Here is a 13,008-nt window from a genome sequence, read left to right as displayed (position 1 = left end):
ATTTTACCTGTCCAAGTGTCCCCATGCTGTTCAGCAACATCAGCTGCCACAGACTCCTTTGCAGGATGGAGAACTGAGAGCATTAGGAAATGCCAGACTTTGGCTCATGTCAGGATCTAACAATAAAATGTTCCTTATCACATTGATTATCAGTGAAATTAACAAGTGCATCTGAAGCAATCTGTTCAAAAGTATATTAGTAGTCCAAATCTGCACATCATGAATTGCATGCCAGCAATAGCCCACTGCAGGCACTTTCAGCCCCTTTAGGCTCAATATACTCACCTTCATGTCAGTTTTGCCTTAATTCCCCTCAAAAAGTTAACACTGCGTCAGAAGTGATTTTGTTGGAAAATACTTAACAAGAGGAAATGTGCTTTTCACTCCCAGGATATGCCAAAATAAAAGCCTCTTATTTTAATTCTGTTTTATAAACAACATTTTCATTTTCTCTTAAATGTCACCTCAGGCTTCGGAAACAAGCAAACAAATAAACAAAAAAACAGAATGAGAAAATCCAAGTTCTTCTCTTGTTTTGAAATGTTGACAGGAAACAAGATTTTTTTAGCTCTTAAAAACTATTTGCTTTGAGAGTTTGGAGAATTTTGAGTGAAATCATTCAAAAAGAATCATTGGAAATTCCTGTATGGCAAAATTAGGTTTCCAGACATAACATGAAATCATTCTTTATCCTGAAGTGTCTCCAGTGCAAGACAACATGAGCAAAACATGAAGCCAAAGAAGCAGTATCCCCATTAAAAATGGAGGAGTCATTGCATAAATGCAAAATGTACGATTAATTTTCTCTTTTGATATCAATACAGCAAAACTAATTGCTTTCTAAGGTATGTTTACAGAAAACAAACAAACAAACAAACAAAAAACAGATGGCATAGGGTAAAAGTTGCCCTGGTAAAAGTTTTTCTGGAACTGAATAAACTACGGCATGGAGTTGTGTAAAAGCTAATAGACGTAGAGAGGTCAAGAGGCTTGCATTAGCAATACACCTCCTCCCAAAGTCCTTCTGCATCATGACAGCTCAGGATGGGAAGCTATCTGTGCCCAGCACTTATCTTCCAAAGTGTCTCTGTGTAGGCAGTGGATGAAGTTAAGTGTTCTCTGCAGTTGTCCCTGACATGAAAGAGAAATGTGGTAAAGTCGTTCCATTTAGGGAAAGCACAAGCATTGCTGGGCTACTGTTACCCTCAGAGTAAGAATCACTGAATCATAGAATATCCCAAGTTGGAAGGGATCCCCAGGGATTACCCAGTCCAACTCCTGGCTCCACCCAGGATCACTCCAAATTTAAACCCTGCGTCTGAGATCACTGTCCAGAAGAATCTTGGGGCTGTGTGGTTTCAGAGGCAGCATATGAGTGAGCAAGATGGGGAAAGAAGGGGGTGACAAAGTTATCTCTCAACCTTCAAAGCTCTCAGGGAAATTAACTGCATTTCTGTGATATCCCTTGGGTGGCTGCTGCCTATCGGGCTTCTCATACCTGCCTTGCATGTATGACACAGACACTGCTGTATGGAGACCTCATCAGAATGCCCTTACATGGGTGATGAGATCCCTTCCTTACCAGTGTTGGAAGCCACCACTTCACAGAAAACATCTGAGTTTAACCTGGTGAGGCATCAAAGGGAAAAAAGTGCTGCCCATTAATCTTTTTTTACACTTTGTCAGTGGTTAGACTAAATGTTCTTAGAGGTCTTTTCCAATCTCAGTGTTTCTGTGATTCTATGACCTTGGTCTCTCCTTTTATTGGCACACACAGATTCCCATGACAGGGATGAGATACAGAACAGATCAGTACTGAGAGGGTGGGACATTCATGCAAGTATTTTAGAAATGATAGCAGGGAAGGAGTTGTCTTAATTCGTCCTCCCCTTGGGGACATCTGCAAATCAGCAGGAGACAGGGTCCCTCTGTTGCCACAAGCCATGTAGCTGCCTTGTCATGAGCTGGCACTGCACCAGAGCTATTAAACCTCCCCTCTAAACTCTTAGGCTTAGCACCACTTAAACCAGAGCTACTTGTTTGATGGAGCTGACTCACTCAAAGTGGGCTTAGTATGTGGGTAGAGTGAGTTCGCATCTACTGCAAAATACCGTATAAATATATCCATGGAAAGCAGAGTGTAAGTGGGAAGCTTGGGGTGTTGCTGAGAAACACTGATCCCCAGTATCTCTCCTTTGATATCACTGTGTTCTGACCTGAAAGGCAAATCATATACCAAGATACTGAACATGTACTCTGTCTTTGGTTTGGTAAAGAAATTGTGCAATCCCTGTTACTCAATTGCGAAACACCCAAAGGGACCCAGGAACAACTCTGTAGAGTTACACCTCATCTAATCTGCTTTGCTCACTGGGAAGACAAGGACTGAGTCTATAATACACTTGAGGAAGCTGCTTGGAGTTCCAGAGGACATTCTTAAGTCCTCTGGAAATCCACAAGTAGACTCTATAGAATTAGAGGCAGGGAAAGATAGGAACAAGCAATAGGCTCTGTAGATAAATGCTCTTGGCCTTGATTAAACATATATAAAATCTATAGTGCTGCTGACCTAGCTTACTTTGGGTAACAGTGAGAGGAAGGTAGAGCACGCATCTTTGGAATATACGTGGAAAATAGTAGTTGGAGATCTCACTTTCTGAGTCATGATTCAGGTTGGATGTTTCCCATCCTGCTCTTAAAAATCAGTAATCTAAGAGGTTCCATTCAAGTAGTTCAATTTAAAATGCATGTTTCCTATCATTTTTACTGCAAGATTTCAGTTCAGCCAATGCTGTTATAGAATTGATCACTTCTATACGCTATATATTATGCAAGCTATTAGTGGTTTTTAAAAATAAAGGTTACTATGCCCTGAAACTTGGCAAGAACCACCTGGTTGGTCTTTGTCTTCACCTATTCTTGTAACACTAGAGGAGGAAAAAGCTCTCTTTGTGTCACAATGATCAAGACAAACTCTGATGCAGACAAGTAACATAGCACTGAATTTGCTTCCTGCAGCACTTTGGCAATAATAGCAGCCATAATTGTTCAAATTGTAAAAAATCACAGGATAACATGGTACTTTTCTCACCCACGTGTAGCTGCCTTCTATTCATCAAAAGAAATTATCACTTTGCTGCCGTAGATGTGATTTATGTATTACATGCCCTTGTGAACCTCAGTAATGACGATCTCAAAAGAAATGAATTCCAAGAGAACAGGAGTGGGTTACAGTCAGTCCAGCCACTGCCACAGCAGTCCATTTTAATCTGCTTGTTATCGTTCTCTTCAGGAGAAACTAGTTATTAAACTTTAGAGCAGCTGGCATTTGTAATATCTTTTACTTCAAGTGATGTTTTTCTGTTAGCTGCAAACAGTAACAATGATGAACCCAAGAAAGACAGGGGAGGAAATATATTCCAGAAAATATTATCTTTTTTCTTTCCCCGTGCAACACACACTTGCATTTCTATTTCCTTTTTTTTTTTTTCATAGAATCATCAAGGTTGGAAAAAACCTCTAAGATCATCCAGTCTAACCATTCCCCTATCACCCATATTTCCCTCTTAACCGTGTCTCTCAACACAACATCTAAACATTTCCTGAAAACTTCTAGGGTCAGTGACTCCACCACCTCCCTGTGCAGCTTGTTCCAGCATGTAACTACTCTTTTGGAGAAGAATTTTTTCCTAGTATTAAACTTGAATCTCCCCTGGCACAACTTGAAGACATTTTCTCTCATCCTATCCCTGTTATCTGTGAGAAGAGGTTGACACCCACCTCACCACAGCCTCCCTTCAGGGAGCTGTAGGGAATGATAAGATCTGCCCTAAGCCTCCTCTTCTCCAGACCAAACAATCCCAGCTCCCTCAGCTGCTCCCTGTAAGACTTGTGCTCCAGAGCCCTGACAGCTTTGTTGCCCTTCTCTGGACATGCTCCAGGTCTTTCTTGCAGTGAGGGACCCAAAGCTGAACACAGTACTTGAGGTGCAGCCTTACCAGTGCTGAGTACAATGGTCAAGGGACACCATCATCTCTCATTTATCTCTTGTTTTTAACAGTGCTGAGAAACACTGGAGACCTAAACATGAATGAGAAATATATTAATTTTAGTCAAAAATTAACATGGATTGACAGCAAAGGGTGAAAGAACACCACTATTTTAAAGTAACAAGAATTTCCCTCCTGCAACTAGGTAGTGGCATTGCTGACTCTCACTGGTATTAGGAGACTGGCTTGACTAAGAAAAGTAGTAACAGTTTAGATCATTTTTTTGCTCAAATCTGAGCCCACCAATGTCCAACCAAAACTTGCTATTTTTCCAGCCAAGCAAGTATCTGTAGGAGTTAGTTTGCTCTATCAATAAACAAGTTACAATGAGGCACTACCCAGTCCTGTACTAGCCAGTATTCACATTCCTCTGCCCAGATTCCTACTCAAATTCCAACACTCAGCTCCTGCTTTTATTATCATAAGCAATATGTCATGCTCAGCTTATCCATTATCTCTTTCTCCAGTAGGAATAAAGCTGTTTATGTTGCAATCCATCAGCAACCCACCAAATATAAACTGGGCTCAGCAGTTGTTGGTTCAGCCTACAGCATTTTCTACAAAGAGAGAAAACAAGAATCAGTCAGTGAGATTCATTGAGTGGCAAAATGGGTTGCCAACAGGTTAGACTTTGTTGTTTGTTTGAGAGCCGTGCTTCAAGGCTTAAATGCAATGGAGTTGAAGCCTCAAGCAGTTTTCCTCTTAGAGGAGTAGTACTTACACCTACACTGCCAGCAGCCAGCTCTGCTCAGGACTGTTTTGTCTTAATCCTCATTTGGACTCAGGTCCCTGAGCAGCTTTTTCTCATGATAAACTTTGGAGAAGCTTCTGCATTTTGTGTTCTAGAAGAGGAACACTTGGAGCACTGCCTAATTACAGGGGCAAGGACTGAAAGCTGTGCAGCCCTGAGGCAGATCTTTGTATTCTCCTAATCACATAAAGGTGTTGAGGGCATCATAAAGATAAGGGAAAAGCTGTTCTAAATCACTTAGCAGATGGGATATTAAAATATCACATATGCCCAGCAATACAACCACCTTAATTTTTTTCATAAAGTGGGACATGGATAAAGAAAGTGGTGTTGATAGTCTTGCAGATGGGGATGATCATGTTGCATTATACCTTTACTGTCTCTCTCTCTCTTGTTTCCTCAGTCTGACACTCTCCAAGTACCCAGGTTTTGCAGTGCCATAAATGAAAGCAAAGAAAGTGGAAGAAAGTACAGATTCTTGTAGTGGGATGGTAAAGCAGAGCTATGCCAAGATCCTCTGGCACCACACAGCTCTCCCAGCCCTGGTGGTACTTTGTAACAAGTGGGAAGGTGTCAGCCTGGTGCACATCGCCTTGGCTCAGCCAGAGAACAGTCTCTGGGGAGGCAGCCTGTACTTTAGCTGGATAACTAAGGGGCTTTGTGTCACCTGCATTTTGCTACTTGGTGTTGCAGGTGGCCTGGTCCACTGTGAACTAAACAAACTCTTTTGGTCAGAAGGCAGAATAAAAGGAAACAACAAAACAGGACAGATCTTCACTGAAAATGAATATTCATATTTCAGAGGCATATGATTGATCTAAATGAGATTCTGTGTTTCAAGATAAAATTCAGAAGAACAGCTTTGCACGAAGGAACAGCTCCATTGGGCCAAAACATCCTCTTTCATCTGTTTTGTGCAAGTTATGTGTTTAAAATGAGAGGCTGTCATATCTGCTAGCCCAGTAGTGTTAAGACTACCACAGCTCCATGTTCTCAGGTCCAAACTGTACTGAGACTGAATATATTCTGATAGGTTCATATACACACAGTACATATATATATGTATATGTACATATGACCAGACACATCAACAAAGAAAATGCACCATTCACAAATGCCAACAGTATGAACAATTTAATCCTCTTGTTCTCTGTGCACGATCAGGATGAAAGCCTATTAATGAAAAATAGAGCTATATATATATGCATATATAGAATCTGAATCCCCTAGTTACTGGCTGTAAATACCCAATCTGTCTCTGGTTCTTTTCCCCAGGCTGAATAGACCCAGGTTACTCAGCCTTTCCTCATAAAGGAGATGCTCCAGGCTCTTTGTTGTCTTTGTGGCCCTCTGCTGGACTCCTTCCAGGATATGCCTGTCTTTTTTGAGCTGGGGAGCCCAGAACTGGACACTATAATCTACATTTGACCTCACCAGGGCAGAGTAGAGGGGGAGGTTAATTTCCCTCAACCTGCTGGTCACACTCTTTTTAATTCACCCCAAAAAACTCATACATGCACACATGGTTCTCTCCACTAGCTAGTCTGGAAACTGATCTAGAGGTAATTTGGCAGTGGTACCACAAGGACAAGCACTGAAATCCAGGGCAGTCCTCAGCACTGGCTCAATACGAGGAATCACAGCTTTGGCTGTGTTTCTTACAATAATTGAGGTCAGCAAGTTAATTTTTAATCAGACACTTGCATTTTGACAGGTTCAATTTGTTTACAACCAGCCTGAGTCCCTGTACTGTCTTTAGCCAACTTAAAAGAAAAGAATGACACTGCAATATAACTGCATACATTGGCAAAGAGGACAGTGCCTTGACTTTACAACCTCTGCATTAGCAGCTCTTCCAGTAGCAGAGTACCAATGTTTCTCCTAAATGCTTGGGATGGGAATTACCTGAAGTGACTTTGTATTATCAGGTGGATGGTGCCAACTTTTAAAGTGATGACTACTGTGTAATCACAGTTCTCATACTGACATTTCAGCTTTGCTCAGTTTGTTTTCTTTTCCCTTTCTTTCCAAATGCAAATATATGTTGCTTGCCAGATTTATTTTACAGAATGTCAGATCTCATGATTGTGAAACGAACTGTATAGACGTGCTCTAAGTAACAACATTCTGCCTTTCTTCTGCTGTAGTGAGCCTGACCTTGTCTCAGTCTTGCAAACATAAATCAGAAATGAAAGATACTGTTTCAAGTTTGGTGCAACCAGTGACATGGGTATATATTTGAGTGTGACAAAGTTATTAGTGGCTTGCCAGGTTGCTATGTAACAGCTAAACTTTTAGTATTCATCCATACAGTTTAGCAGAGGTGTATGGATGTATCAGGCTGAAAAAGAAAGGGCACAGCTCCACAGTTACTTTACATCAGCAAAACTGCTACATAACCACCATAGCTAACCTCTCAATGCTACATGGAGGTGCTCACCTCTGTTCCTCTGCTGTACTGGCCATCAAGTAAAAGCATAACACATCAGGTGCAGGACTTTATCTCACCTCATCTAACCTGAAATAAATGAAAATAAATGAGAAGTTAGTATTTAAACCAAATCAGCTCCTTAATCCTAGTTATGACAAGGTTGCACAATCACATATGAGGAGGTTGAGGACAAGAAAGTAGGGGGAAAGCAAGAATGTATCTTGAGACATAGATTGACTATGAACCTTCACCACAAGGCCAGCACTGTCCTTCCATTGGGGATACACATGTTTATGGTGGCATGGAATGTGTGAGGAGGTACTGAATCCTCTTCTTCCTCCTTTCCCTCTCTCCAGCTGTCCTTAATTGCAAGGTAAAGCACGTGACTTGAACCTCTCCTAGGAAAGCTTCCCAAACATCCAGTTAGGCTTACACTACGTGTCACTTCTCTGTGGTGGTACAGTACAAAGAAATGGCTAATAGCAGATATTGGTCTGGTTTCTCTTCCTACGCTGCAATCCAGCATAGCTCTGTGCATGACTGTGGAGGCAGACTGACAGGAAATGGCTCTTCAAAATTATGAAGGATATACCAATTCTTGTTGCTTTACTTTTTTTTTCTTTTTTTCTTTTTTTTTTTTTTTTCCAGGCTTTAAGATCTCCTTATTGTGAGCAATATCTTTTTTTTCAGAGCACACGTTATAGCTAGGACAGAATGAAGTTATGAAGCCTACATACGGCAGTACTGCTTATACTCTGCTTGATATTTCCCACTGGCAAAATAAACCCATTTGTTTCTTGACTCATCCTTTCATTAGCTATAATCCCATTGCATATATTATTCATAGAATAATATGAATCCAAAAATCCATATTGGTGCCCTTTTTAAAATCATCCTCAAATCAATCTCATTCCCCCCAATTCTTCTTTTAAACCAAGTTTTTTTCAAATTAATTTTCTTCTATGGCTCATTTCATTTCATTTTATATTACCTAGTATGTATGGAGCAGAATAAGGAAAATAATCAGGTCTCTTTATACACAATCAAATTGAAGTGATATATCCATGTCTTTTACGGATGCCTTTAAATTTCTCTGTAAAAGCACCCTACCACACCAAAATGCTTTGTGAAAGCAAAGTGCATTTCGTCAGACTGAAAATTTAAACTACCAAAGCAGCAACATGCCTGGTGAGTATCTTTATTATTTGTTACCATGTGCCAGCATTTACAGTAGCAGCACTGGGACTCAAAGATATTAAATTCTGACTGATCCAAAGAGTTTAACTGATAATTTACCATGACCTTAGATCAATTATTTCAGTGAGAACACAGAGCTTTCTTTTAGCCTAAATATATCTGAATAAAACTATTCTGTAACATTAAAATACTGTTTATAAATGACAAAAATAATCTTTGCATTGACTATTGATCACCATAATCTAGCAGTTCTAAAATCTTAAATATTTACTGTTACAAAAATCCCTCTTGAAAATAATTTCTACTCTGGAAATGCAGTACAGAGAGACAGAGCCTCTTTGGGCTTTGAACATGAAATAGAACCTCTTTCAAAATTCATATTATTTTTCTATCCGTTTTTATTCCTTAACCTCTTTGGACATGCAATTTGGGCACTTTGATTTTCTCAACAGAAGGGAGCAGCGTTCCAGATAGAAATAGTCTTTGCTGCGATCTACATACAGTTATTTCTAAAGCCTTTAAATAAAAGCTACTATTCCAAGTTACTTTTGCTTGCCACTGAAGACATGCGAAGGGCATTAAGGTTATCGCAAGATTGATTTCCATTCCAGTTAGTCCATTTCCATATTTTAAATTTCTATTTCCTAAATCCTGATTGCCCATGACCTTCCTAGATAAGAGCTGTCACCCTCATTCCCTGCCATTACAGGAGATGCTTACGTGTTGCATGAGCAAACTGCCCTTCAGTAAGACACCAAGATGTATAAAGTGAAGGGAATTTGCTCGATCCACAAGCCACAGTGGTTCAAGTGGGTTGGGGAATATGCAACTTGGGAAAGATGAAACTAAGAATTAGATACCATTTTTATATCAGAGGGCTGGAGCACCTGTCCTACAAAGAAGAGAGCTGGGCCTGTTCAGCCTGGAGAAGAGAAGGCTCCAGGAAGACCTCATTGATATCTTCCAGTACTTATGGGAGTTACAAACTGGAAAGAGACTGACTTTTTACATGGTCTGACAGGGATAGGCAAACAGAAAACTGTTTTAAACTAAAAGAGGAAAGATATTAGATATTAGGAGGAAATTATTTACTCATTGGTGGTGAACCACTGGCACAGACTACACAGAGAACCTGAAGATAGCCCATTTTTAGAGCTTCTCAAGGCCAGGCTGGATGGAGCCCTAGGCAGTCTGATCCGGTGGGGGAAAGCCCTGCCCACAACAGAGGGTTGGAATGGAATGATCTTTCAGGTCTCTTCCAGTCCAAGCCATTCTATGATTCAGTGCAAGAAGGAGCCCACTCTGCTCAATTTGCTCACTCTTCCAAATTTTTTATGACAGTCAAGTTCAAGCTCTGAGTGATTTCAAATAAGATCAGAAGTTAATTGACTTAGATAAAGAGATATTTCTTTGCAAGGCCCATGTATTTGTCCATTTCCTGTAGATAAAGAGATGATGACCCATGTATTCCACACAGAAACTTTCTTTCCTTTCCCTCTCCCTTCTCTACATGGTAGTGAGGATTTATGGTTTATCTCCAGATTTTGATCCCAGGTTTGGTCCTCCTAATTTCTATTCTCTAAATAAAATTCCCAGCTGCTTTAGACGTTCTTCTCTTAATCCCGCTTTGTGCATCCCGCCACTCTCTCATCCCATCTGTTCTTTTCAGCACTGCCAGCATCTCCCAAATGATGCCAATCTAGCTGGGAATGCAATGCTAAAAATGTCTCCGTGTCTGGAAAATGCCACTGTGACCTGTGCAACTAACTAATTATCTGCTTCTCCTCCGTGTCTACATACTGAGGAGGAAAGTAGCCAAACAGACTGTTATAGAAGTTGGACAGACTTTCCCTTCATTGAACTTCTGTCCACTACATTTTGGAAATAGAAAAAATACAGAGATTGGCTATCACAGAGTCCTGACTCGTTAGCTTTCTTTTTGGTACCATTATTTTCATAATGCCAAGCAATGGAAATGATGTAGAATAAAATGGCCTTTCAGTTTTCATTTTCTTGCTTTGTTAAGCTCTCGGGGGCAAAGTAATGTGAAGAGGTTGATAAGCAGTAATTTTGCCAAGTTAATCAAGAAATCTAAGGAGTTCAGATCTGTCACTCTGCCACTAACCTGGTTTTTACATCATCACCTCACAAAGGGACCAGCTAATTATATCAGCACTTTGTCTCTCTGCATGAGGATTTCCTTCTGCAGCCCTAAGCTCTTCCAAGTTTGCAGCTACTGAACGAAACATGCAAAATGAGCACATATTTTCAGGGTGTAAGAAAATATTCTACAACACAGCAGTTTTAAGGGAAGAAAACAAAACCTTTTATCCATAGAAAATGGATCTGATGACCAAATATTCTTTACCCAGGATGTACAAAATTCAGTGGTCCCAGTATTCTGAAACAGAAGACCGGTCATTATTTTACTTTACATATAGCTGTAGAATCCCGAAGGCCTTTCAGTTAAAACAAACCCCAGAAGATAGGGGGCACTGTGCCTAACCAATGGCAGAAGCATTAGTCTACATCAAGACTCCAGTTTTCCTTAAAAATGCATGAAAGCAATTAACAGCATCAGTCTGGGAATCATGAAATGTAACTGTTCAAAAACAGCTCAGTGAATTGTCCAGCATGCTTGTGCATCAGCACAACTCAACATATTAGTAATTGGAGATATATGATTGCATCTAAATCTAAAAATCAGCTGTAAGAGTCAGTAATTCAGTGCTCCTGCTACAGCTAAGAGAAGCTTGCTATTTAATGTGGGAGCCATGCTGCAAATGAAGGATTCCAAAGCATATGCGTTCATTTCCATGGAAATGCTTTGCATTTGCATTCTATTTAAAAGATTACTGGCCTAAGAATTCTTGAAACTGCTTATGAAATTGCAACATTCGAGTCATCCAGAGAGAATGCTGCATTCCAGGGCATGTCCTACAGAGTTATTTCAGGAGAATGACAACTTCTGGCACTGAACTGTGTGCTCATCAATTCTCCAGATTTTCAAAATATGACTGCTCAGCATTTTCAAAAAAGCAGACCCCAAGAAGTACTTTAGACTGGGCATTCAAAAGTTAGGGCATGGATCGTGATGAGACATTGAAAATATGAACGAAGTTCTATCTCTGCCATCATCTTAAAATGTTAATATTAAAAAATATATATTACTGTGTCCCTGCATTCAAACCACATCTATGCCTCTACTAGTCCTGTGATGCAGAGAAGAGTTGTCTCAGCTCCTACCTAGCTGGGTTTTTTCCTACAACTGCTAGGAAAAAAATGCATTGATAGTGAGGGGGCCTTGACCAAAACAGAAGCATAAGGCAGACAGTGTAGGGATGGCAGTCCCATGCCCTACTTCCCCTCAGACTAGACTAATGGCCTGATTTCCTTTATATTATTTGCCTTTTTAAATGATTACTGAATTTTTCTGTGGCATTCTCCAAAGATGTAATGAGATTACAGACTTTCTGTTCAAAAATTCTCAATATAACTGCAGCTGAAGACTTGATATCACTGTTCAAATTTGTCTATCTGAAAACTTCAGCTGAATATTATTATTCTGACAAGAGTTTTTCTAGACAGAGCTGATGAAATTTAACTGGAAAGCTACAAATGAAGATTCTAATCAATCTGCATTGTTAAAGGTTGACAAGGTGGATGAACATAGTGGTGCTTTCATCTACTAAATCTTTTGATCTTAATAAAGAACCAAATTTCTGGCCCAAGCTCTGTTTTCATGATGAAGAGAGAGCATTAATTTTGGTGGGATAAACATCGTGTTTCTCAACGTTTCTGCCCAGTGACAGGAGGTAAAATTCTACCTGCAGAGTTCTCAGATGCTCCACAGAGATTGCATTCAGGTTCTATGTTTTCAAGATAACTTGAGCCCCTGTACAGTCAATTACAAGATGGGAGGAAAGTCTATGTCCTCCAAGTAGTGGTTAGCCATGGGGAATAGTAAGAGTAGAAATAGATAGAGAAAATGATAGTAATTATGACAACTATATACATGTATATATTTATATATATGAATGTATATAACAAGTGATGCACAAGCAATTTCTCACCATCCTCCTATTGATGCACAGCTAGCCCTCTGAGCAGTGTAAGAGAGCAAGATGAACTCTTACCCCCTTCAAAACTCCTCCCTTATGATACCATGTGGTCTGGAATACGCCTTTGGCCAGTTTAAGTCAGCTGTCCTGATTCTGTTCCCTTCCAGCTCCTTGTGCCCTTCACTGAGAATGGCCTTGGTTCTGTACAACACTGCTTAGCAGCAACTATAAACATTGGCACGTTATTAACACTGATGTTTTCCTAGAACCAAAACATAGCATCATACCAGACACTCTGAGAAAAACAATTCCATTCCAGATGACACTAAGAGTATCTGAGGATTGAAACAAGGTGAAGAATTGAGAAGACAAAGCTCAGGCAGAAAAGGAGATCTGAGAATGTTTTGGAGGGCTGTTGATTTTGCCTTCCAAATATATCCAGCAGTTCACTTGAAAATGCCAACATAAACTGTTCTGCCCCCATAGTGCAGTATGTGAGCTTTCTCCTTCCCTTTTAAA

At 40.1% G+C, this 13,008-nt stretch overlaps 1 protein-coding gene across 1 annotated transcript in view; it reads left to right on the top strand.

The window, feature by feature from the left end:
• Nucleotides 1-13,008, top strand: part of TYR (tyrosinase) — a 45,932-nt gene that overhangs the window by 26,282 nt on the left and 6,642 nt on the right. The window lies entirely within an intron of this gene.

Source organism: Lagopus muta, chromosome 1 (genome assembly GCF_023343835.1).
Source record: "Lagopus muta isolate bLagMut1 chromosome 1, bLagMut1 primary, whole genome shotgun sequence".
Lineage (NCBI taxonomy): Eukaryota > Metazoa > Chordata > Aves > Galliformes > Phasianidae > Lagopus > Lagopus muta.
The sequence above is the reverse complement of the archived record's forward strand: the minus strand, read 5'-3'. Positions and strand labels throughout refer to the sequence as shown.